Here is a 26,166-nt window from a genome sequence, read left to right on the forward strand (position 1 = left end):
GTGCCTACCTAACCTGGTGGTCGTGCTTGTATGACCATTTTCTTTTTGAATATCTCACTGCTAAACTTCTGTGTTGCTCAGACGCTATGACTTCACGTAGTGGCGTCGCCATTGGCGGAACCTTTTACGGGGACTGCCTCCGATCACCGAGAAAGCGATCAGCTTTAGGAGGCGTCACACAAAACACTGACCACGGAAAAGGACATACCGCACTGTTGGCTAAGGAAGCGTCAGATGCAGTCTCACTTCAGTTACAACATGTCGTTATTCGCTTTCCTGCGTGGCAGAACAGAACACATGCGTGATTCGAAGTAAGTTTGCTTGAAAACGAAAAGTGTGCTCGAAAGTTTATTGATAACTACAGAACATGGGTCAGCATGCATGCATTCCTGCAGTGGAATAATCTGGGCCTAGCATGGCTTAGAGCGCTATTTGTTTACGACCGGGTATACCATGTTTAAGCGCACACTTCTGCAAATTCTTAAAAGAAAGGCGTTCGTTCAAAGCAGAAAAATAAATACCGGCCCTGGTTCCTGGTAGAGGAAAGAGCAGGCTGGAAAAAGGGTAGAAGATCTAGTTCGGTTTGGTTTACGGGACTTAACATCCCAAAGCAACTCATATTATGACACATGCCGTAGTGGAGGGAGTCCTCAGGGGAATCCTTAGGCACAGTTATCCAGAGCCCTAACCACTGCACCATAGCGTCGAAGAGTATGAGTTTAAAAATGGCACAAATAATGAAGAAAATAAAGATAAAAATCGAGAAAAATTACCTGTGCCGCGAGCAGGACTTGCAGTCTAATAAAGCCTATTTCTGGGGCAGTTGGTATATTCTAAATAGTTTAATTTCACAGTGTTCGTTGTTTTGCCGACATCTCGGTTCGCACGCAAAGAGCTATCTGGCGTATCAATTTGCCGTTTAACACCTATCTCAGCTTCACATGCACTCTGCGGAGCAGCAACGCTGACAACCCAAGGAAGCGCTGAACGAAGGGCAGCTTGGTTGATTCATATAACGAGATACAACAGGTAAGGAAACGGAAGCAATTAAGCAAGGTAACTCAAAATAACGGCTTGAGTGGCTAGTTGCTGCTGCATAGTATTCAAAAATGTGGCCCAACAAACACAAACACAAGAGAAGAGACACAACACGCGTGTGTTGTGTCTGTTCTGTTGTGTTTGTGTTTGTTGCGCCACATTTTTGAATACTAAGCAAGGTAAGCAGCATGTTCTTAATTTATATTTTCCGCCACAATACACATTTATCACAAACCTCGCCGTTAAGGCCAAAAGAGGCGCTGGATCCCCTTTACGGTTACCCATCGTCCCTCTATGAGGTTTCAGGACACATTTAAAAGTTAGGCCGGTCAACCCGTGAAGTACGTGGGTCGGTGTGCGATTGAGGAATAAGTTCAAATAAAGGTCACTTTCTTTTACAAACAGTTGAATGTTTATATTTAGTAGTCCAAATTACACTGCACAATAATAGGGTACAATAAAAAATAAAACTCCACAACAAGATATTGATAAAAGACGACTGATTAAATGGCAAGGGGAAAAAACCGACAATGAACAAAACGCTGCGGTAAAAAATGAATATTATAAACATAACAAAGCAAGTATTCTAGATATACGTATGGAAAAACGTCACATAAAAAACAGCGTAAAATATTACTAAGTTAGGTAAAGGGTAACAATAGCGAAAATTATGTTCGATTAAACAACAGTCTATGGCGAAATGGAATTCTCACGGCTATCTTGCTAGTTGAGGCGTCGAAGGCTGGGTTGTTCGGTAGCGGAGGCCGTACAGATGAGGAGACGATGCGTCGATCGCGGGCCCGAGGAAACACAATACGCTTTCCCGGAGCGGTCGCGAGAGTGGCCCGGAGGCCTGAAACTTCCCAGAGCGCACTGGCGGGGGCGTGCCGCTGTATGCGTTTTTATGCTCTCTGCTGTCTACGCAGCGCCCGCGTCAAGGACGTGCGGTCCCTGCCTCATCGGCATGTTGAATCTTGCTCAGAGGAGCGGCGAGGTCTCGTGAGTTTCGCTCTATATCTGAGGTAGAAGCTCCCGCAACTTCCGCTGTATTATAGGTGGAGCAGCTTGTGGCACTGCCCCCCACTGAATAATATTGCCTCGAAATATTCTATACATCCACAAGCGCCGAGAACGACATTATTGCGCCCCGCAGAGGGGTGCAGTAGATTGTGTCCATTCGATCCACTGAAGAGCGTTCTTCACTCACTACAGTTCATGACGCGCACCATATACGCACCATATATATATATATATATATATATATATATATATATATTCTAGTGGAAATTAAGAAGAAGACATGGACATGGGCAGGACATGTAGTGCGAAGAGAGGATAACCGATGGTCGCTGAGGGTAACAAACTGGATTCCAAGGGAAGGAAACCGTAGCAGGGGGCGGCAGAAAGTTAGGTGGGCGGATGAGTTTAAGAAGTTCGCAGGGGTCAAGTGAATGCAGCTAGCACAGAACCGAGTTAAGTGGAGAAATATGGGAGAGGCCTTCACCCTGCAGTGGGTATAGTCAGGCTGATGATGATGATGATGATGATGATGATGATGATGATGATGATGATGATGATGATGATGATGATGATGATGATGATGACCATATACGCACTGATCAGAACCCGCACAGCAACACAACACTGTAGTTCGTCAGTCATATCATGAGCACATGTCACAAGTCACGGATGCCTGATAACAATTAAGCGAGCCCAAATAGACAGGCACATCATGTACGATTTCTATTACACAATCAAAACAATGCAGCTAGGTAGTAGTGCTAGCTGATTAACTATTCCAGCAGGCTTATGTAATCTGCTCCCACGTTCTCACTGCCTTTAATATACTCGACACGGAAGTTGTTTTCCTGAAGCTTAATACTCCAGCGAAGAACGCGGCTGTTCGCAGATTTTTTTCTGTTATGAACTTCAAAGGCTGGTGGTCCTTCTCAACGAGAAACCTTCTCCCGTGAAGCGAGACTTGAAATTTCTCGATTCCCCAAACGAGTGCCAAAGCCTCTTTCGCAGTGGTTGAATAGGCTACCTCTCAAGGGAGCAACTTGCGGCTCGCATAGGCAACTGGGTGCAGGATTTCATCATGCGATTGAAGCAGAACGGCCCCAGCACCTCTATCAGAAGCATCCGTTCGCAGGACGAATTCCCTGTCAAAATTTGGAAGTTTCAGAATCGATGCCTCAGCCAATTTTTCCCGCAAGTTCTTGAAAGCCCGTTCTTGCTTGGGGCCCCAGCTCACGACTGAAGGTTAACCCTTCCGCTTTAGATCTGACAGAGGACAGGTCAGGTCAGCATAGTTCGGAATGAAATCACGGTAGTAACCCGTGAGTCCCAAGAAGGATCGGACCTGCTTCTTTGTTGTTGGACGTGAAGCTTCTTGTATCTTCTTTAGGGTCTTGGTGAGCGGCGACAACTCTCCGGATGCAATTTGGTGGACCAGGAATGCGACGGTTTCCATTCCGAGCTCGCATTTGAGCGGTTTGATGGTGATACTAGCCGCTTCAATTCGGGCAAAGACCTCGCACAATGTTTCGCGATGCTGTTGTCATGTCGCACTCGCATTGAGTGCATCGTCGAAGTAGTACGCCACGTCGGGAATATCGGCCAAGATGTTCCGCATCAGCTCCATAAAAATGGCTGGCGCCGTCTTAATACTGAAGGGCATATATCGGAATTGAAAGCGCCCCGTGCCAACCGTGAAAGGAATCATCGCCTTTGAATAGGGTGACAACGGCACTTCTCAGTATCCCTTAGATACGTCTAGCTTTAAAATGAATTTCTTGTGCCCTACCGAGGTGATAAGGTCGTCGGCGTCGTCTGCGATGACTTCGTTTAGCTTACGAAAGTCAATGCCGATGCGACCCGTCAGGCCTGCGTACGGCGATCATAGGGGAATTGTAGGGAGACTCCGATGGCTCAATGATGTCTAATCGGAGCGATTCGTCCACTTCTGATGCCATTGCCTGTCTGAAAGCGTACGGCAGCGGATATTGTTCTACATTTATCGGCCTGCCGCTCTATAACTTCAATTGGCACTCGACCAGCGTGGTCTTTCCCAGAAGGTCCGAAAATATACCTTCGTACTGTCGCAGAAGTGTCTTGGCCTCATTCTGTTCTACGTTGGTCAATCTCTCGGAAATCTGTACATTCCCGATAGACTGCGTCTGGGCGGGCTTAAGAAGCTCAAACTTACCAGCGTCTGTGTCTTCTTCTGCCGATATTACTGCACCGACAGCTGCCACGATGGTGTCTTCTTTCCTTTGCTGATATTTTTTTAGCATGTTGATGTGGAATGTTGGTGTGGCATAGCCCAAATCCACTTCATAGTCGACATCGCCCCTGCGGCTTGTGTCCGAAAAAGGACCCTTTCATTGCATGAGCAGCTTATTGTGCTCTGTGGAAAGAAGAATAAGAACCTGCTCTCCCGGTTTGAGTGAGCTTTTGCGGCTCTTGATGTTGTAGTAGCGGCAGTAAAGCTCTCCTGCGCGCTCTAGCTCTTCGGGGGCAAGTTTACAGGTATTCTCCAGTATGTTAGGTAGCGCAAGCACATGCTCGTACGTAGGTCACAACTCGTTGGGGGTGGCATTAGTCCAAAGCTCTCTAAGTACAGTCACAGGTCCATGCACGTTTCGCCCATATAAGAGTTCGAAAAGGGAAAAGCCGAGGCTTCCTTGGTGTACTTCCCTGTATGCGAACAGGCGTGGAGCCAGGTAGCGATCCCAATCGGTTGGTCTCTCCTGACACATGCACTTGAGCATTTGTTTAAGCGTGCTGTTAAACCGTTCGACTAGGCCATTCGCTATCGGGTGGTAGGGAGAGGTATGCAGCTGTTTTACTGACAACAGACGGCTAACCTCTTTCATTACTTCGGACGTAAAATTAGTGCCCCTGTCACTGAGGACCTCTCTGGGCACTCCTACACGAGAAAATATTTCGTCAAGAGCTTCGGCTACCCTTTCGGTCTCGATGCTAGGAAGTGCGACTGCATCAGGGTACCGAGTGGCATAGTCCACCGTGGTCAGGATGTACCTATTGTCTTGAGCGGACTTCAGGTTAAATGAGCCAACAATGTCGATCGTCACCCTCTGAAACAGAGTCTCAATGACGGGCACTCGGACCAAAGGCGCTCGTGTGGTGTGACCCATCGGAGTTGTGCGTTGAGATGGATCACAAGAAGCAATGAATCGGTTAGCGTCAGCCTGCATTGCAGGCCAGAAGAATTCTGTCTGAAGCTTCGTTAGGGTTTTCTTCGCGCCTTGGGGGCCTCCCATCCTGTGCCAGCTTGAGAATAGCTGATCTGTACTTTTGGGTCACAACAACTTAAGTTTACTCCCCGCTGGACTAGGCGACGTATTTCCTTTGAAGGACGCCGTTAGCAATGAAAAACTGATGGCTACCCTTTCCCTTGTTTGCTTGCGGCAGGCCCACGAGATCGAAGCACGAGCGTAGCGTCACGTCATTCTCTTGCTCTTAAACCAACACTTCGCGGCATACACTAGGGGGGCCTTGCGGGACTTTAAGCTTTTGTAGCGTTTTATCCTTGCATGCCTGCGCTCTAGTCAGTACCGAAGAAGCTTCAGGGGCATCCGAAATGGGTGCGTGCTCTCGGTGTCAGGCGCTACCTCTTCGACTTTTACTTCAGTGCACTTCATAGTCTCGCTTTCTGTTGTCTTGTGCCCGTTTGGATCACGGTCGTCTGCTGGCCTAGCACCTTCTACATTTCCCAGCACCAAATCGTACAACGGATTCTCCATACACTTAGCGAGAAGTCGTCCCTTAAAGTACGGGGTGTCGACATCGACGCAAACTTCTGGGAGCATTAGGCCTGAGCGGTCATTCATTACTTCGGACGCCTGTATATTACTAGAAATATTTTTTCTTAAATTCAATGCAAAATTAGGCAAACTGGAGACTTCGTTTTGGTGATATCTTCATTCCGTGGCTAGTCTTTCCTTACCACAACCGTGTTGCAGCCTGTGCCTCTCGGGACCCGGACTGTCTGGCCTCCAATCATGCCAGCTACGACAGATAAGCATTCCCTGACTGCGCATTCTTTACTTCTGAAGCCAGCGTTGATGACAGGGATCTTCCCTCCGTCCTTAAGTTCGAGGTATTCGTTCTCAACGCATACTGCAGCGGACTCCCAATTTTCTTCTCTTTGTTTTGGGGCCCCATTTGCCCAGCATTTCCAGCTTGGATCACCTGGCTTGCCGCATTTGTAGCATTTTTTGGGCGGTCCCGATCCATTGGAGGTGGCGGCCCGGCATTTTCGGGATGGTGTCCCGTGCGTGAACAAACAAACATTTGTTTTCATCGCTGCTCTTCGCATCCGATGATTGAAGCCAATTTTCCTTTCTCTTGGTAGTCTTGGAGATGGCGTTTTCTGCCTTATTCTTCGGGGAGCTTCGCTTTCCGAAGTTCGACCAGCCATGGGCCTCCGCATACTTTGCCTTGCTACTGTTTCTGCGGACGATGTGTCCTTCTTTTCTTTCAAAAACATTTGTAGCGGAGAGGCGCAGTTAGAAAGGAACGGTTCCTTTAGAATCAGGTGAAAGAGATCTGCGTACTCTTTCTTTGTGTCCGCCAGCTCTATCCATCTGTCTTGGAAGTTCTGTAGGCGTGTCACGAACTGTGAACACGTTTCCTCGTTCCGGTAACTAGCAGACCAGAATTTTTTTCTGAACCCTTCCTCTGCCATACGGAAGCGAATCATGAGTGCCTGCCGGAGCTTGTTGTAGTCCAAGACTCGGGCGCAGACATGCGACTAAAAACGCTGAGCGCTTAGCCGCTTAACCACAGACTAAGGGCTGCAGCCCACTGATCGCGAGGCCAGTTCTGACTCTCAGCGACACGCTCGAAACGCATGAGGTAAGCGTCAAGGTCGTCCCTGCCCTCATTAAAAACTGGCATCAGTTTGTGCGGGCTTATGCATTCGGGCCTAACAGCTTGACTCTCCCCCGTTTCTGGCCTCGTCTCTCCGGTGCTATTAGCATCAGTTGCCGGATTATTCGGTAGGTCTCATCGGAGCATCAGTAACTTCTTTTTATCCGTAACTCTTTTTCTTTCTCCATCTCCGCCATCCGGAGTTTAGATTCTAGTTCTGTCTCCTCTTTGTGCCACGCACGTTCCTCATTGCGTTCCTCTCTGCGACGACCTCGCTCTTGATCTACCCCTTTGAGCAACTCTTGACCCTCAAAGCCAAAAGTTCGGCCATGTTAGGCGTGAAGCGTTGTGCAGTGCTAGGACACAACACTAAAAAGAAAATTTGCGCCTACTCCTCCCTCTCTCACTGACACTTGGTTGACCAGTCTTATTCGCGGACGCCAATTATGTCACAAACCCCCGCCTTTACGGTCAAAAGAGGTGCGGGATCCCCTTTACGGTTGCCCGTCGTCCCTCTATGAGGTTTAAGAAAACATTTAAAAGTCAGGCCGGTCAGCCCGTGAAGTACGTGGGTCGGTGTGGGATTGAGGAATAAGTTCAAATAAAGCTCACTTTCTTTTACAAACAGTTGAATATTTATAATTAGTAGTCCAAATTAAACTTAATAATATTAGAGTACAATAAAAATAAAACTCCACAATAAGATATTAATAAAAGACGACTAACTAAATGACAAGAGAAAAACAACACGACAATGAACAAAGCGCTACAGTAAAAAAACAATACTATTAAGATAATAAACCGAGTATTCTAGATGGGCAAAAGTCACATAGAAAGCACAGCGTAAAATATTACTAAGTCAGGTAAAGGTTAACAGAAGCGAAAATTATGTTCGATTAAACAACAGTCTGTGGCAAAATGGAATTCTCACGGCTTTCTTGCTAGTTGAGGCAAGAAAGGCTGGGTTGTTCGGAAGCGGAGGCCGTACAGATAAGGAGACGATGCTTCGATCCCGGGCCCGAGGAAACAAAATACGCTTTCCCGGAGCGGCCGCGAGAGTGACCCGGAAGCCTGAATCTTCCCAGAGCGCACTGGCGCGGGCGTGCTGCTATGAATATAAATGAATATAAATACTTGGGAATAACACTGACATCAAATATGAATTGGGAGGCACACATAAATAATATTACGACTACAGCACTACAAAAATTATTTTATTTAATAAGACGCCTTAAGACCACAGCAATGAATATTAAGCTTCTGGCCTATAAAACATTTGTCAGGCCAGTTTTAGAATACGCTAACACAATTTGGTTTCCTTATACAGCAACTAACATAGCTAAACTCGAACGCGTGCAAAGAAAAGCAGCAAGGTTTATTCACAGCAAATACAGGCGTACAGACTCACCCTCCCTTCTCTTAGCTCGTTCAGATTTAAACACATTATCGACTAGAGCAAAACAAGCCCGACTAAAATTTCTTTATCAACTACTACACGGCCAGTACAAAATTGATACAACTACGTACATATCGCATTCACTGTCTAGAATAACACGGCACCACCACGAGCATGCGCTAACGGAATACTCTTTTTCTAACGACGCATTCAGGTACTCTTTCTTTCCTCGCGCGATAAGAGAATGGAATCAGCTAAGCTCATCTCTAAAAAACACAAATTCATTGTCGCAGTTCGTAACCCAACTAGATTTAATCACAAGAGACCATTAATGCTTCTTACTTTTATTCCCGGTTGCCTTTACACGTTACTAACAATTCATAGGAATAATATGGGGTACACCGACTATTATCTTTTTATTTTGTTTGTTTGTTTTTTATGAAATGCTGCCATACTGTTGCGAGTATTGTTCGGTTGTTTTTCCCAAAAATTTTATACTTTGTTGTCCGCATTTATTGGAACTGTTTAGAATTCTTTCATTTCTTTTATATTGTATGCTTGTAACATAACATGTGTTTTGCCCGTCTGCTAGGCTCTCGATTGAGAGCGGCAGTATTGTTAAATAAATATGTGTTTTTATGCTCTCAGCTTTCTACGCAGCCCCCGCGTCAAGGACTTGCGGTCGCTGCCCCATCGGCGTGTTGAATCTTGCTCAGAGGAGAGGCGGGGTCCCGTGAGTTCCGCTCTATATCTGAGGCAGAAGCTCCCGTAACTTCCGCTGTATAATAGGTGAGGCAGCTTGTGACAATGCTTCACCCCATTCAAGTTTAGCGTCATGGTTTGAACCACAGCGGCGGGTAAAAAAGTAGCGGGAAACAACTGATCACAAAGGAGACTGCACGAGCGAGTGGACCTGTTTTCCTTTGTGCGCTGTTATTTCCCATTTAAGAATCACTCACCAACATGCCCTATATTTTGCTTAAGGGTAAAAGAAAGCTGATAAAATTCAGATCAAAATTTATACGGCAAAAGATGCTTTGTTTCGTGCTAGACAATAGACAACAAAGTCACGAAATGCCGTATTATTGGATTTCGACAGTCGGAAAGTTACGATACCGAAATCAGTGTGCCTTTAAAATGCGGTATGATCAAGCTGTTATGCTTGCCGCCGTTGTCATATGGCAAACTCGACGCCAGTACAAACACGAGCTGCACAGGTGTTCCGTGCCTTGGAAATGTTAGGAGGAGATTTTTGATACCACATGAGAATAGTAAAATAAAAGATTGCAGAGGTTCAACTACCACTGAGCCAAGTTTCACGAGCGTCAGCCATCGGCGGCTCCCGCATTTGCTGTTACCGCTTCGACCTCGGCTCGTTTCTGCGCTTGGTTGGCTTCTCAGCAACGAGCTAGTTTGGCTTCTCTTTGTTCGGCGATCTCGGCGGCCTGTCTGACACGGTTGCGGTCTGTCTTTAGCGAGATAGCGCATATGTACGGCGTTTTTGCCTGGGTTGGAAATTGGAACAAGAAATTGGAACTCGATATGAATCCAGTGCTAGAGTACCATATGCACCCCGAGACGAGAGAGCGTGATAGACGTAGTCATTTTGGGACGAGAGGTACCCTCGACCGCATAATATAGGAACGCCCACACTCTCTCGTGGTGCGACAAGATATAGTTAGTAGAGAGAACTGGGAGACCTGCTGCGAAGCCCGGACCCTGCGCTCCAGCAGAACATTGTCAACCTGGTGAGAGAGGTTGCTATAGGCCAAGGCCTGCCAGCCAGCTTTAAGCGGCGGCCTCCGTTTCCCAGACCTGCGGGCCGGGGGCGGGTCGGATCAGCGTTTTCTGGTGGCAAACAAATTTTTTTCAATCAATCAATCGATGCGGCCGACAATATTTACTGCACAGCGCGAGAGTGTTGCAGTTGTACACGAGGCGCGATTGGTTGCTTGGGTGCGGCAATGGCATATTTCTCTCGCGTTACCTTCTTAAAGAAATGCGTGCTTCCTAATAAACGTTAGTTGCAAGTTCGGCACCTGTCCATGTTGATCGTTCCTTTCTCTGTCCCTGTCAGCGCTGTGGATACACAACTATGAATCAAAACCAACCAGCCCGATCTACCGTTTTGCTCCATTCCCTGAAGATATCCTTACACAGCTTTCAAAGCACAGATAACGAACTCGTGGATGAACTCACACGTCGCTATATCTGCGCTTCGAGAGCCGCAGAAGCCCCATATCAGAAATACCGGGGGGAACCGAACGAAGACCTCGATAGAGACTTCACTTTAGATGGAATCATAACAGTACTAGCAGATATTTTTTATCTATTTATTCCATACAGCAAACCTTGCTCAGGTCCGAGAAGAGTGGTAAAATACAACAATATTACAAATAAACAATGCATCAATCAATGGAAAACAGACAACAGTGAGCCATACCAATCTGCTATAGTTGGGGGGAAAATTGTCAAATTTATAGAGCCGTCCGGGCAAAATAAGATGTTAGTGAATTCAGATGATGGTGTCGAGTAAGCCTAGATGTTGAAAGAGACGGATAAGATGAAGGGTTAAATGCTAAATTTCCATTACAGAGCATGGAAAGTAACCGCAGTCGTAAGATTTTCGTTCTATGTTCAAGAAGTTCAGTGCCATCATCGTGCATTATTTGTGAGGGAGAGTCATATCGAGAGATTTTCGAATAGATAAATCGTACAGCTTTTCTCTGTGCCCTTTCGAGACATTTAATATTTTTTGTAGTAAACGCGTTTCAAGCAACGCATGAATATTCAAGTTTAGATCTTATTAAGGAATAATAAACAAGCATTTTTACGTTGGTGAAGCATTTTTAAGCTTGTGTCGCAAAAAAAATATAATTTATGCAAGGCCGAAGAACAGATATTATCAATATGTGAATTCCATGAAAAATAGCAATTGTGACACCCAAGTACCTCAAATTGGTTTGTTTCTGCAAAGGCAATGAACCTAATTTGCAAGTAAAATATAATGAAGCTTTTTGACGGCAGAAGCGAAGAAAGACCGTTTTTTTCAGTGTTAAGCCGCATTCCCCAGATTTTGCACTAATCAAGAATGCCAGCATGAGGAGCACTTAAATTGGCTTGATCGTTTGATGACATGAATTCGCGAAAGAGTACACAATCGTCTGCAAACAACCTGATTTTCAAAGTGGAATTAACTGTAGTGGTAATATCATTTATTTGAATTAAAAAAATGCAATAGCCCGAGGACACTTCCTAGAGGGACTCCTGATGTGACCGGAAGACAGCCAGATTGTTGCTCATTAATTATTGCTCTGAACTGGCAGCGATTTGTTAAATAGTTCGTTATCCATGCAATCAAAATTCCTGGAAGATCAAGTTGTCGCAGTTTTACTATCAGTTTCTCATGTGGAACTGTATCGAAGGCTTTGCTGAAATCGAGAAACAGACCATCAGTTTGAACATTTTTGTCAAGGCTTCAGGAGAGTGAACGTGACTAGTTGTATAATTGACTAGTGAATGTGACTAGTTTTATAATGTGAAGGTGACTAGTTGTATAACTGAAGAATAGTCTTTTTTGAATCCGGGTTGAAAATGAGACAGTATTGAGTGTTTATCCAGGAATTCATTAATATGGTCGGCAACAATATGTTTAATTAGTTTACAACATGAGGATGCCAGTGATATTGGATGGTAATTTCCTAACAATTAACGGTCGGCTTTCTTGAACACGGGCTCAACTCTGGCTATCTTCCAGTCATCGGGTAATTTTCCAGCAATTAATGGAGCACGATATATAATAACAAAGAACATTTCAGTTAATTAGGCATATCGTTTAAAAAAAAATATTTGCGAAGTTTGGAGAACCACATGAAGATTTAGTTTTTAAGTTTAATAGCATTGAAACTATGCCAGGGTGTAAAATAAAATTTGCTTCAGATGGGTGAAACATTTTTTTTTCATTGGATGAACAAATTCCGGAATTAGAAAATACACTATGAAAATAACAATTTAAATGACTCGCAATATCCCTCTGATCGGTAATAATAGAACCATCAATGCAAATCTGGGATACTGGTTTCTTTTTTTCACTCATATAATTATAGAACTTTTCGGGTTGTTCAACAATAAAGTTTGGTAAAGTTTGGCGTTCCTTCGAGGTTACTACTGCACGCGTTTTGTGTTTGTTTTTGCTCTTTCATTTCTTTAACGTGATCGAGTTGTAGGGGTTTTTCTTTAACCTTTTTATCTTGCGGGTCATGTGAACAAAGCCACGTGCAATTCACCGATTTTGTTTATGCTTGTGAATTAGTTTGCATTTATCAGGCACAAAGTTATCAATACAGAACTGACAAATGGTTTTAAAATGGTGCCAAAGTGTTGTCACGTGACTGTCGTTAACGTCTGTGAGGCAGGTTTCCATATGTTCTATTATGGCTGCATCATTTTCTCGTGAGTAGTCCTAGAAGGATCGCTTTACAGGTTTTTCAGATGGGGTGGAACTGACTATGGGTACACCAATACTGACAAGTCGGTGATCAGATATACCAACTACAACTGCAACAATATCCTCAGTTAACATTCTGGGCAAAAATACCAGATCAAGCACAGATGCGCAAGGTCCTTGCACACGTGTTGGCTCATGAACTATTTATTAGATCATGCGTTAGCATTATCATAAGCATGTTGTTTAAATGCTTAATGTTCCGCGTAAGTGATTGCAAAAGCTCCCAATTGATGGCAGGAAAATTTAGGTCACCTACTAGTAGCAATTTATTCGATTAGAATTCAGTCATGTTTCCTTGTAGCTTTACTACATAATCTGGCGGCGCAACGGAAGGTCCGTAAATGGCGAACAAAATAAATTTGTAGCCCAAACACGTGATATTTATGCCTACGCATTCGAGACTAGGATCGCCTTCCATGACAACAGCTTCTATATGGTTCCTAATGAGGACTGCAATGTCTCCTCCCCTAGCATTCCGATCCTTGCGAAAACCATGAAAGCTCTGAAGGAACACATCCTCGTCACTTATTTCAGACCGCAGCCACGTCTCCGTTATCACTGCGACGTGTGAATTGTACTATAATCAAGTAATTTCAAGATTTTTTGTTTTGTTTAACACGCTGCGAGAGTTTCGGTTAATAATACGCATTTTCTTGTCGCGCTTTTGGGAAAAGCATAACGTTTCTAGTTGCGGGGAGGCTTTGCTGATTATCTTTACACGCATGTTCTTGGCCTCATCCAAGAAAAAAAGTTCTTTATCAACCTTGAGCTTGTCATAAACGAGGCATATATTTTTACCCTCACGTTTAAAGGCTTGCGCGCTGTCCCACAGAAGCTTCCTTTTTTTTTTCAGTGTAGCTTGAGAGCAGTCGTTCCTAATACGTATGCTCGAGCCTTTAACTTTTTTTCCAGTGCGCCGAGGTACAGCCCCGGGACAAGACAAAATTACGGTCGGGCTTCTAACCAACCTTGGCACGGAGGCACTGCATCAACTTACAGATTGCGTAAACGAATCCTGGCGCACCGGCACCATTCCACAAATATGGAAAACAGCCAATGTACACTTTATCCCCAAACCTCCCAAACCTGGAAAGAAAATCAGCATTGAAAACCTGCGCCCTATTCCTCACGTCGTGCGCAGGCAAACTGATGGAAAATGCAATCCACGAGCGCCTCTCAAACTACCTAGATAATAATGAGCTATTGCCACACACGATGTTTGGATTCAGAGCACATGTGGCACCCATGATGAACTTCTGCAACTCAAACGCGAATTCATTGATCCAGCGCATAGAAACAGTAACTGAGCGCTTCCTAACCCCTAATTGACCTCAAAGGAGCATTTGACAACATCAAGTACTCCACTATCATCAACATCCAGAGCACGAACTGTTGCCAGTGAGTCTACTCGTAAATTTACCATTTCCTTAAAGGCAGAACCGTCAACATCAGTATCGGCATAAAACAAACCACGAAATGAAGATGGGCACAAGAAGCACTACGCAAGGATCGGTATTATCCCCACTTCTGTTCAACATTGCACTCTGAAATATCCCACCCCTTCTAAACCAGATACAGGGCATACGACACGCCATGTACGCTGACAAACAGCGGCAGCTACAGTTCAGAATTATGTACGAGCGTGTGGACTACTGCTATACCACTAAAATGTGAACTCCTAGTCTTCCGTCAGCACAAAAATCAGGCCACCATCAACATCCCTAATTGACAACTCATCCATCAAGGAAGTTCAGACTCTGAAGATACTGGATCTGTTCATAAATAACAAGGGCAAAAACCTCCTCACCATCCAGAGACCCCGCCTTGTCAGCGAGAAAGTCGCCACGACGATCGCCAAGATAACGACGCGTAAATCAGGGATGCGAGAAGAAGATACTATCCGGCTGGTGCAGGCTTTCGTCGTAGGCCGCATCATCCATGCAGCACCCTACCTCCGCCTCAAGTAGCTTGATATCAAGAACCTTGACGTCATAATCAGAACAGCCTACAAAAAGGCACTGGGCCTCCCTCTTACGACATTGACCGACCGTCTTTTACCAGTGAACATCCACAACAAGGTAGACGAGCTGATAAAGGCACACCTCACGACGCAGGTGATACGTCTCTCCCAGACTCGGACTGGCCGAAGAGTCTTGAACTAGTTGATCATCAATTGCGTCCGAAAGCCAGACCCCAAAAGTGACATCCCAGCCTCATGGAGAACTCAGTTAAAGGCAACCCCATTTCCGAGGAATATGCACCCCGATTTTCACCAGTCGAGACGACAAGCAAGAGCGCAAGCTATAAAAATGCACTACGGCGGGCGCGAGGGCGTAACCTATGTCGATTCTGCGGGCCCCGAGCAGGGAATGACAGCCATCGCGGTATAGTGTACCAAAACAAACAGTGGGCGGACTAATGTTGCTAGCCAAGACACACTGACTGCGGAAGAAGTGGCGATTGCCCTAGCTGCTACACACACTGCCTCATATTATATTTTTATAGGTTCACAGGCAGTATACCACAATTACTTCAGGGGCAGGAACCACTAGCAGCTAAAATCCTGCAAGATAGTTACACCCGTGGCTACCAACCCACACATAAATATTTAATATGGGTACGCCAGGGCATCCCAGGGAACGAGAGCGCGTACGCCTCAGCCCGAGCATTTCTCCCCAGGGCACCCAGTACGGATCTCGTGGAACATCCTACCCCATCACTGACTTACACTGAAATGCTTCAGCACTTACGATTATCTCGCCAGGTCTCTCCTGCGCCGGTTAGGACATTGGCCAAAGGGGAGGAGCCACACCTCCGCAAGCTACAGACCAACTCTTTCAACACCCGACGAAGACTACACGCAATAGATCCAGTCATTAGACTCACATTGAGTGAGCTAGAGTCCAAAGACCGTCTCCTCCCGCACCACTAATGTATCGCAGGTAGAGAAAGTTCCGGAATTTGCGATATAAATGAACAGGTCCATGGGACAAAATTTTTTATTGGAAGTTATTAAATGAAAGAGAGGAATGCTACTCAGCGACCTGCAGCCGAGTAGGCGGGCCGGGGAGACCCCACGTATCTCCCCTGGGAAGTACTGGAAGGCGTAGGTTGTAGTGAAGGGGAAGCAGGAATTAGGATAGGGTTATGGGAATTTGAAGGTTAATGTGGGCAGCGTAGGGTTTTGACTGTGACAATTTGAGTCAGCTCTCTTCCGGGCTTCCGTAGAGGGCGACCACTAGCTTTTAGCTGAATGTGGGGCCCTCGGCCCCGAGATCATTCCACCACCACAAGGCGTTTGCCGGGTCTCCGGGGTCTGAGATCGGTTTCTTTCGTGAAGCCGCTTTTGAGATTTCCCGTCCCCCAAGTCCGGTTCCTCCATCCCGATTCTACTTGAGGTACTGGAGAGGTGGATTTCACTTAGCGTTCATCCCTACTTCAAGGTACTAGGCAACAGGCCAGACTTTAATCTGGCGCACACTGATGAATATTCCTCCTCGGTGTTCGCCCGACCGTGCATGTAGGATGGTATATCAATCTGGGTGACAGGCAAGTCCTGAAGTCCCACCCGTTGCTACACGCTTATGTCCGCTCTCGTGCTGTAGGGCCTTGCATCCTACAGGGGATGCTTCCCGTGTGAGCACTTGGTGAATTGTTCGGCGGGCTAAATAACCGTTTCCGAGGTCGGTTTCCCCGCTGTTCCTGCCCCTCTACTTATTCCGGTCGCTTTCAGGGCATTATTTAGTACTTCAACACTGTTCTGTGCCCCCACTCTCTTCCAGCCCCCTTTCAGAGTGTGTATCTCAGCCTTTAGGCCTTTCCGTACTAGGTGTTTCACCTGTATGCAAATTCTACGGGGAAAAGGTCGACCTGTACTATATGGTGTGGGCCTGCCAACGAAATCAAGATGCCACTATTAATAACCAGCCAACGCAGGAGGTTTGGGAGACCGCTCTGACCAGCTGGAGTGCATGGAGTCGACAAGAACTCGTTGAAAGAGCGCCTCACTTCCTGCCTCATACGTCACTTGGACGCAGGGACCTCATCATCGCTCACTTCTGGACTTATAAAATCAGCCAACCTTTTTTCATTCCTTTAATCATTCATTCATCCTTCATCTCATATCCTACTGATGCCCTGAGGCAATAAATACCGACAAAAGATGAGCGCGGACAGCAGCCTACGCCAATGGGGTTAAGAACTGAGGACTCCCACTACCGCTGCAACCTCCTAAACCTTCTCATAAAATATTTCTACCACTACCATCACCACCATCAAGATTGGTAAAGCATCAGTCTTCCGACGCCGATTGCAACAGCACAAAACAATGGCGGTCTAATCTGTGCTACAACTATATTATTTCGCTGCAGGGATGTATGCGTGCTTTCCCTACGTTCTGGTGCCGCAAACAAGGCCCAGATTTTAGAAAACTTACTTTTAATCACCCATGTGTATTTGCTGTCAAATAGCGAGTGTTAGAGTCGAGACGGCCTATGGGAACAGGTTTATTGTCGACGGCTTGTCGGTACACGCACAAAATATGAAGAACACGCCCCCTACCAGGGGGTGTTATACAAAGTGGTGGCGCTGAGGTACAGACGACCGCGGCCCCCTGCTGGTTATAATAAGCAACACTTTTCCTCTTCTTATTTTGGATCGCTACCAAGCGATCATTGGTACCCATACCTTTTGGGCACATGCCAAGTCCTAATGTATCGCGGCAGTGGGAATGGTCCTACAGGCTGCTGTGTGGAAGTCTGTTCGCTTACTGACCCCTCTCCCGATAGCACCGACGGCTGCATGAACGTGCCAGCGTCAAATGTACTTATTTGTAAATATAACAACCTGAAACACAAAGACGATAGAAGAGAATAACACACGACAAGCGCTCTCTTCTTTCTCTTCCATCGTCTCTGTGTTTTGCGCTGTTATATTTACAAATATGTATCACCAACTCGCCCGCTTAGCTATTCTCTTCAAATTCTAATGTACTTGTAATGTAATTCTAATTTCGGATACCGTCTCGGTTTGAGGTTCTGCGTTCTCAGACAGCAGCATCTCGGCCCAGGGAGCCCTTGACGATTCCCCTTTACATCTTATGTGATCTGCATGACAAAACCGAAGAACCCCGCCTAGCGGTACCAGAAACGCCCCTTTTGACACTTTCTTAGCACGTTTTCCAAGCCCCTCTCGTTGTGAACAATGCGGACATATACCTCTTTGCCTGGCGTAAACTCCACATCTCGCATCTGCCGAGAGCTTGTTTTGTAGCGGGAGCTACATTGGCCAGTCTCACCATTTCGCCGTGCCTGTCCGGTGCCTGTCCGAAGTGCGAAGAAAAAAAAAACAAGAAGAACGAAAAGAACAAAAATAACATGACTCAAAAGATGTGGAAGATGGTAGCTGGTAGCTGACATGGCCGAGCACTAACTGGACCTAGGGCTTTCTGATATTACGTTTGGCAGGAGCTGCCGACTCAGGGCTCTACGTTCATATAGGAGGATTGCAATCAGCCTGCCAAACCCTTGCATTCCCATTATCCCTAGGTCACGCGAGCACGTTGATACGGCTCGGTTAAAGCGAGGCTTTATATGTTGGCTGGTAGCCTACGTTATAGCGAAGGTGACAGTGAAAACAGAAAGAGGTGCCGTAGTGGAGGGCTTTGGACCACCGCGCGATAGAGGCTTTCGCCACATCGCACTTTAGTGGTCAAAAATGCCCCCTGTGAATAAATTAAGCTGAATACATAGAGTAAACGATTATCTGCTAAAGCCATGTCTTTACTTTCAAGCCGAACCTAAGCGTAGCCATGCAGATAGCTCTCGCGTAACTCCAGGTTTAACAGGCAATATTTTCTCCCTTCTGTTTTTTCACACCCTCATTCTGCAATGTTTCAGCACGGACAGTCTGGTTCAAATTTTTCGTCCAAGAAACAATTCGCAGGGCGCTGATTCTGTGAACCAATGAGGTGTCGTCCTGTATGAAAACAAAATTATTAATGCGGTGCTGTAAGGCCGCTTTCGGCCGGATCTCTCGCCTTCGAACTGCAATTTCAAGATAGCCCTCTTTGTGGTCTGCACAAGTCTTTCCACTGCGCCGTTGGATTGAGGGTGATACGATGGCGTGAAAACTGACATTACACCATTTTGCTCTAAGAAGTGTTGAAACTCACTGAATCTGAATTGCGCGCCGTTGTCTGTCACCACAAAGCTGGGTAAGCTATGCTCCTTACCGCTTCCACCGTAGCCAAGGCTGATGTGCAATCCATATTTGATCTCGAGCCATTTTGAGTAGGCGCCTACCAGCAGCAGCAATGATTTCCCTTCTATGTCCACAAAATCCAAATGAACCTTAAGTATTTACAGCTGTTGGCCAAGGTTGAATCGGTACTGACTGCACAGAATTCCGCAAACTTTGACAGATATGTTCGTACTGTCATTTAGGTCTATATCAATATTCGGCCACCAAATACAACTTCGGGCCAGCATTTTGATTTTCGTGATTCCTGGGTGGCTCTCATGCATTAAAGACAGAACACTTGATCTGAGGGCTTGAGGGAATCAAGTCCGGTGGCGCTCAAAAAAAGGCAAAGAGCCCGCACTGCCTTGACACCCTTCCCCTTGTCCAGCCAAGTGCCCAGCAGCAGTTCCTCCGACAGAGGCATCTTGTCGAAACGCTTCAAAGAAGCAGCTAGCACATTTCTTTCACACGCATACACTGGGCACACCAATTATATATGGTGCACAGTCTCGGGAATGCCACAATTTGAACATTCCGGGGAGTCCACCTGTCCAATTAAATGTAAGTACCTGCGCGTGAAAGCCACGTTTAAGCGAAGTTTATGTACCAGGCATGCTTTATGACGGGGAATATCACAAAGAGCATAAATTCTATGCAGCTTATATACTGGTTCTAAGGTCGTTGCTGTTTGAGAAAGGGACCTAGCGCAGAAATTAACCAGTCATAGGAAAGCATTCAATTTGGAGACGCCAGTCGGCGTTGGAGCCTACAATATGGCTTCTAATTCATCTTTCGTTGGATGAATGCCGACTGCGTTAAATTTTGATCCAGTTAGCGGACGTTGCGTTTCAGAAATCGATATTTATCAGTGTTGGCACGTATGCCACGCTTCCGTAGTCTAGGCAGCATCTGCTCAGTACGACCCAGGCAATCGTGTTCGGTCTTTCCTGTTATGAAAACGTCATCGAGATAGCACACTCTGCTCTCCAAGCCAACCAATATCCTATGCATTACCGATTGGAAAGGCAGGGGTGCTCGCGGCACCGAACGGTAAACGCGTGCAGCGAAAAAGGCCGAGGTGTGTGTTTATCGTTAGCAACTCGTGCGAATGGCTATGGATTTCAAGTTGCAAGTAAGCCTTCGATAAATCCAGTACACTGAAGCAAGTCTCCCCTGACAATGACGCAAGCAGATCTTCCGACAACGGTAGCGGGTAATGAGCTACAGTTATACAGGGGTTTAGGGACACATGGTAGTCGGCACATAGCCTGAAGGCATCTCCGTCACTCTTCAGAACTGCTACAACAGGCGTTGCCCATTGGCTTTCGCGTACCGGGTACACCACACCTGCCGCTTCCAATTCCTTCAACCTTCATGGCGTATGGCACTGGCCTGGATTTACAGAATACAGGACCTGCTTCAAAACAATAAGACCCACGAACCCTTTTATAGTTCCAATTGGTCCCGTGAATACGTCCTAGTGCTTCTCTATTAGCACATCCTGTTTAGTGATTGCGTTCACTCTGACGGCCAGTGACCAGTTCAGACGAATGTGCTTCAGCCAGTCTCGGCCAAGCAATGCCGGAACCGTGCGCCCTTGTTCATTCGCAGCTTCCACTAGTGGCCGTCTGAAAGAAGTGCCCTCACGAGTTACAGTGACACTGTCCTTCAATGGCACACTTGAGTACTATGTCCCTAATCGAAAGGACACACGCTGACATGGCAGATGTCCAAATTTTTTCACAAATTCATCTTACGAAATAATAGATACCGCTGAGCCTGTGTGTATTTCCATAAGTATGGTTTTCCCGTTTACGTTCATGTCAACATTGTATGGATGAATTCTTTCTCCTAGCGCCTACAATTCTAAACTATACACGTCCTCCCCAATGAAATTGTTTTGCCTTGTAGCACACATGCTAGCTAAATGTCTTGTCCACAAGCGACTGTAGCACCTTGCCTTGATGCACCGATAGTCCAGCTGGTGGTAGTGATCCCCACAACGAAAGCACGACGGTATTCTATCCTTGTCAGCGGACACTTTCCTTGCGCCCACCGTCCCACGTCGCGAACGCACGAGGCAGCGGAGGTAAGCGGGTGCGGTTCGCAACAGCTCAGCCAATATCCGGCTCTTGTGCCCAGCTAATATTTCCTGTGACACGTCAAAACGATCAACGGATCCAGGAAGGTATACGGATCCTAACCGCTGCCATCTTTTGGATGTGCCCCGCGATCTTCGAGAATCATCCAGTGAAAACGCCTCTGACAGCCACGCCGCCGCACTAGGCCTCGTCTCATCGAGGCGAGCCCGTCCGGCGCGCCGCGTTCCTCAGTACCCAACAACCATGGAGGAACCAGTGGATGCAGAGATACCCAACCCATAAGACTATCACACTGGTGAGTGGGAAAATGTCCTACGTGCTTATCGAGCTCAAACCTCAGATTCAAACGCGGCCTCAAAACACCTATCAACGGCCTCAGTTCACGTCAATCCTAACGGAAGCAACGCCGGCGCGCCGTCGGACGCTGCAACTGGAACCTCTCGAGCCCCGCTCCAGGAGACGCCGCACTTACTACGCATGACGCGCGCGGTTGTGCACAAAAGTAAACAACTTGCCGCGCTGCCGGCAGGCACGATCCGAGTCGTATTTCGCCCGAGAGGCGGGCTCTCCCTGGAAAAGCTTCCAGCTCCAAGTCTCTTGCAGGCACTGCATGCAACTCCGAGCAGCTCAGTAATGGGCGAACTGCACATCAGAGTTCATCTCACAAACAATACCTTCACGGTAGCGACGGTGGCGGAGGCAACAGCTCTCGCCTTAGTGAACATGCAGGAAATCACTATAGATGGCAAAAAATTCCCGGTAGCCACGTATATCGCGGCGCCTCCAGCGGCAGTCAAGGGTGTTATTTCCCGTGCATACTGGAATGAAGCACCAGATGAAATACTAAAGGACTTGCAGTATCGCAACCCGGAGGCCAATATCATAGCGGCTCGACGCATGGGGAAAACGTCGTCAATTCTAATAACATTTGCTTCTGGTCCGGTACCCCACACCATCAAGTACATGTGTGTTGTACATCGATGCACCAAATACAAGGGCAGCCCTGAAGCTTGTACAAACTGCCGGAAACCTGGTCACAGGTATGATGTGTGCCCTCTCCCAAGAAGCGGACTCTGCCCCCGATGTGGAGAGAATCACGACAGGCAAGCAGACACTTGCACTCCGAAATGCATTCTTTGTGGTGGGAACCACCTTACCGGTACAGGCTCATGCAAAGCCAGGACCCCCCAGCCTCGACGACGGACAGCGCCGAAACCCAAAACAGCAGTGACAAGGCAAAGGACTTTCCACCCCTAGTGCCTCGTCAGGATCGCCAGCCAGCCTGGACCAAAGCCAGCAGTACACCCCAAACATCCCTGCGGGAGGAAGAGATAGCACTCCTGCGGGAAGAGGTAAGGCATTTAAGGGCAGCCGTTAGCTCTATTCCTTCCACATCCAACCAACCCCCTCAATCGCCAACACCCCAATCATTCACACTCCCTCCCCCCAAAAAAACGGCAGCCATAAGACATTCCAGACATTGACTCCAAATTCAAAGACTGCCCAAAACCTAGAAGCCAAGATTCTGGCTCAGACTCAAACGTACATTGAAACCGCCATGGCTAGGCTTACAGAAACAATTATCAGACAAGTAACCACAGCCATTATGCAACAGATTCCAAAAATGATTGCTGGAATGTCTTCGCACACCCCAGCTAACAACCCCACACCAACTTCCATCCTTCGCCCTCCTACCCTCCAGCATGGCCCTGTCGATAGGAGGCAGTAACCCCCGACTACGCATTCTCCAATGGAACTGCAGGGGGTTTCGGCGCAAACGAGACCCCCTGCAGCAACTACTCTCTGCTTCCTCCACACACCCCGATATATTAGCGTTCCAGGATGCTGGAACAAATGTATCACTGCCAGGATACGCTCTCGTACCCTCTGACATAACTCCCAACCCTAGGGTTACCACGTATGTTCAACACTTAATTCCATACACTTGTCACGAAATACACTCCCCGGTGGCTCACACATATTTAGAATTAATCCTGTCTGCTCAGAAATCCTATCCCCTATTCATCCTTAACTGTTACCTCCTTCCGAGACAGCCGGTCTCCGAATTAATTGCTCTCATTAAAGCTGCATCCACAGTGGCAAAAAAGGACCCCCTCATTATTATAGGCGACTTTAACTGCGCACATGTAGACTGGGGCTACATGCGCACCAACAAGAGAGGAGCGGAATTACACAACACCCTTCAGATGCAGGGCCTCTCTATATATAATGATCTCAGCACACCTACGAGAATCGGCAATAGTGTCACCACCGATACTAGCCCAGACCTTACATTCGGCCGAAACCTTCCAACACTGGTATGGAGCAACTCGAATGAGACCCTGGGCAGTGACCATTATATAATAACTTTTGCCTTTGCCAAAAAAGCTAAAATCTACCGGGTCCGGCAAACTAGCTGGGATAATCTGCGTAAGCACAGAGAGGCCAGAACATTAAAGACCCCCTTTAACCTCCACACATGGATGACACAGCTCAAGGAGGATGTCCAGGCTTCATGCAAACTTTAGACACCACCCCCGAGACTCCCATTGTAGATGGTAGGTTAGTGCACCTTCTCGAAGCACAGAAGAGTATCCTTGCGCGCTGGAAAAAACATAAGCATAATCGAAAGCTTAAACTTAAACTGGCGCAAATTCAAAAGCAAGTAGAGGAGCACAGCGCCGCCCTCAGTAAACATAACTGGCACCAAATATGCGATCGGTTGCGATGTAATCTCTCCTCCTCCAGAGCTTGGCATCTTCTTCGACACATGATAGACCCCACACAAACTAAAAAGGAAACTCGGCTTACCCTCAAAAGGCTTATCCATAAACATCGCTGTAGTCAGCAATCGCTCTTAGCCCAACTGCAATCAACTTATACTACTGTGGGCCAAACAATATCCTGTCCAGACTACATAGGCCGTGATCAATCCTCCCTAGATGCCGCCATTATGGAGATCGAAGTTAGATCAGCCCTCCTTAAGCTACGCAACTCAACCCCTGGAGAGGACAAAATCACCAATGTCATGCTCAGAAACCTAGATGACCGTTCTATTTCCCTGCTCACTGAATACTTTAATGAGTGCTGGGAAGCGGGGCAGCTGCCGGATGAATGGAAGCACGGTAAAATAATATTCATTCCTAAACCAAACAAGCCCATAAATGCCCAAAATCTCCGTCCCATCTCCCTGACATCATTTCTGGGGAAACTCTTTGAGAATGTCATCATCACCCGTCTTACGCAACACATGGAATCCCATGGACTGTATCCCCATAGCATGCTAGGTTTTCGGGCTCATTTATCGGCGCAGGACCCCCTACTACAGATTTCAAATGCTATCCTCAATGATATGCCACACCACACCAGAGCAATACTGGCAGTAGACCTCACCAAAGCATTTGATAAGGTCACGCACAGTGCTGTCCTGCAAGGCATTCAAGAGCTGCAGCTAGGGCCTAAGGCCTATAACTATATCAGGGCATTCCTGAACGGACGCACCGCCTCCCTGCATATAGATGATATACAGACCCCCTCTTTCACACTTGGTAACATTGGCAGCCCGCAAGGCGCAGTGTTGTCGCCATTCCTTTTTAATATTACCATGATCCCGCTGGCAAAGGCTTTAAGCAGTATCCCACACTTGGGACACACCATTTACGCGGATGATATCACGGTTTGGACCACATACGGCTCAGATGGAGACATAGAATCTACACTTCAAGAAGCGGCCACAGCTATATCTACCCACACGGAAAAAATTGGCCTTGAATGTTCCCCGACAAAGTCAGCACTCTTTCTACTCTGGCCGCGGCGTGTTCCTACCGCCCCCATAACAATTTATCTGCATGATACTCCCATACCACAAACCCCCAACCTCCGCATTCTTGGTCTGAACTTACAGGCGACGGGGGAAAACGACCTTACCCTGAAGGCACTAAAACAGTCTACTTACTCCGTCATCATCTTTTGAGAAGGGTTTCACACTCACGAGCCGGCCTAGATGAAGCTGACAATTTAAAGGTACTACATGCCTTTGTGCTCAGTCGCATTCTTTACACCTCTCCTTACCTGAACCTCTCCTGTGCAGACAAAGATAAAATCAACGCCTTAATCCGCATGGCTACCAAAGCAGCGCTCAACCTACCGAAGACAACTAGCATGGACAGGCTCTTAAAACTAGGAATGCACAACAATATACAAGAACCTATAGAGGCACATCGGTACACACAGTGCCTTCGGTTGGCTGGCACGCAAACAGGACGACATATACTGGATACTCTCGGCATTCGCATACCCGCACATGCTGAAGAGTTAAACCCTCTCCCTCAGGCCGTGCATTCAGCGCTTATCCTCAAACCTCTTCCTAAGAACGTCCACCCAGAATACCATAAATCCCGCCGCGTCGCGCGAGCCAAAGCTCTCCATAAACAATATGGGACTGCAGAGGATGTCCGCTGGATGGACGCCGCATGTGGTTCAGACCGTTCGGTAGCTGTGGCCTACAATCCAGCAGCCCCCCCCCTCACTCACTTCATAGACCCTCCCTGTAACTCGGAAGAAGCAGAGGAAGTGGCTATAGCCTTAGCAATCGCCCAAACAGATGCGGCTTACATACTTAGCGACTCCAAAACAGCCATACTTAACTTTGCCCGCGGACGCGTCCATCCTCCCGCGTGGCAAATATTGAGAATGTGCACCCTGATTTCTGACAGGCGTATTGAGCTTATGTGGGTGCCGGCTCACTCTGGCAATCCCCGGAATGAGGCCGCCGATAACATAGCCCGAGGACTTATTAGCCGGGCAAATGGCGACCCATGCCGGGATTTCTCGAGGGAGCGGGCACATACGTTTTCTGAGCTCACACAGCAAGCACGCCTTGCCCGTCGACTCTACCCCCCTCCCTACTCCCAGCTGTCTCACTTCCAACAAATCCTCTGGAGGCGTCTTCAAACCCGAACGCTTCTCGCCCCTCAACGCCTATT

The sequence above is a fragment of the Amblyomma maculatum genome, chromosome 6 (assembly GCF_055883805.1).
Source record: "Amblyomma maculatum isolate TAMU_Amacu chromosome 6, ASM5588380v1, whole genome shotgun sequence".
Taxonomy (NCBI): Eukaryota; Metazoa; Arthropoda; class Arachnida; order Ixodida; family Ixodidae; genus Amblyomma; species Amblyomma maculatum.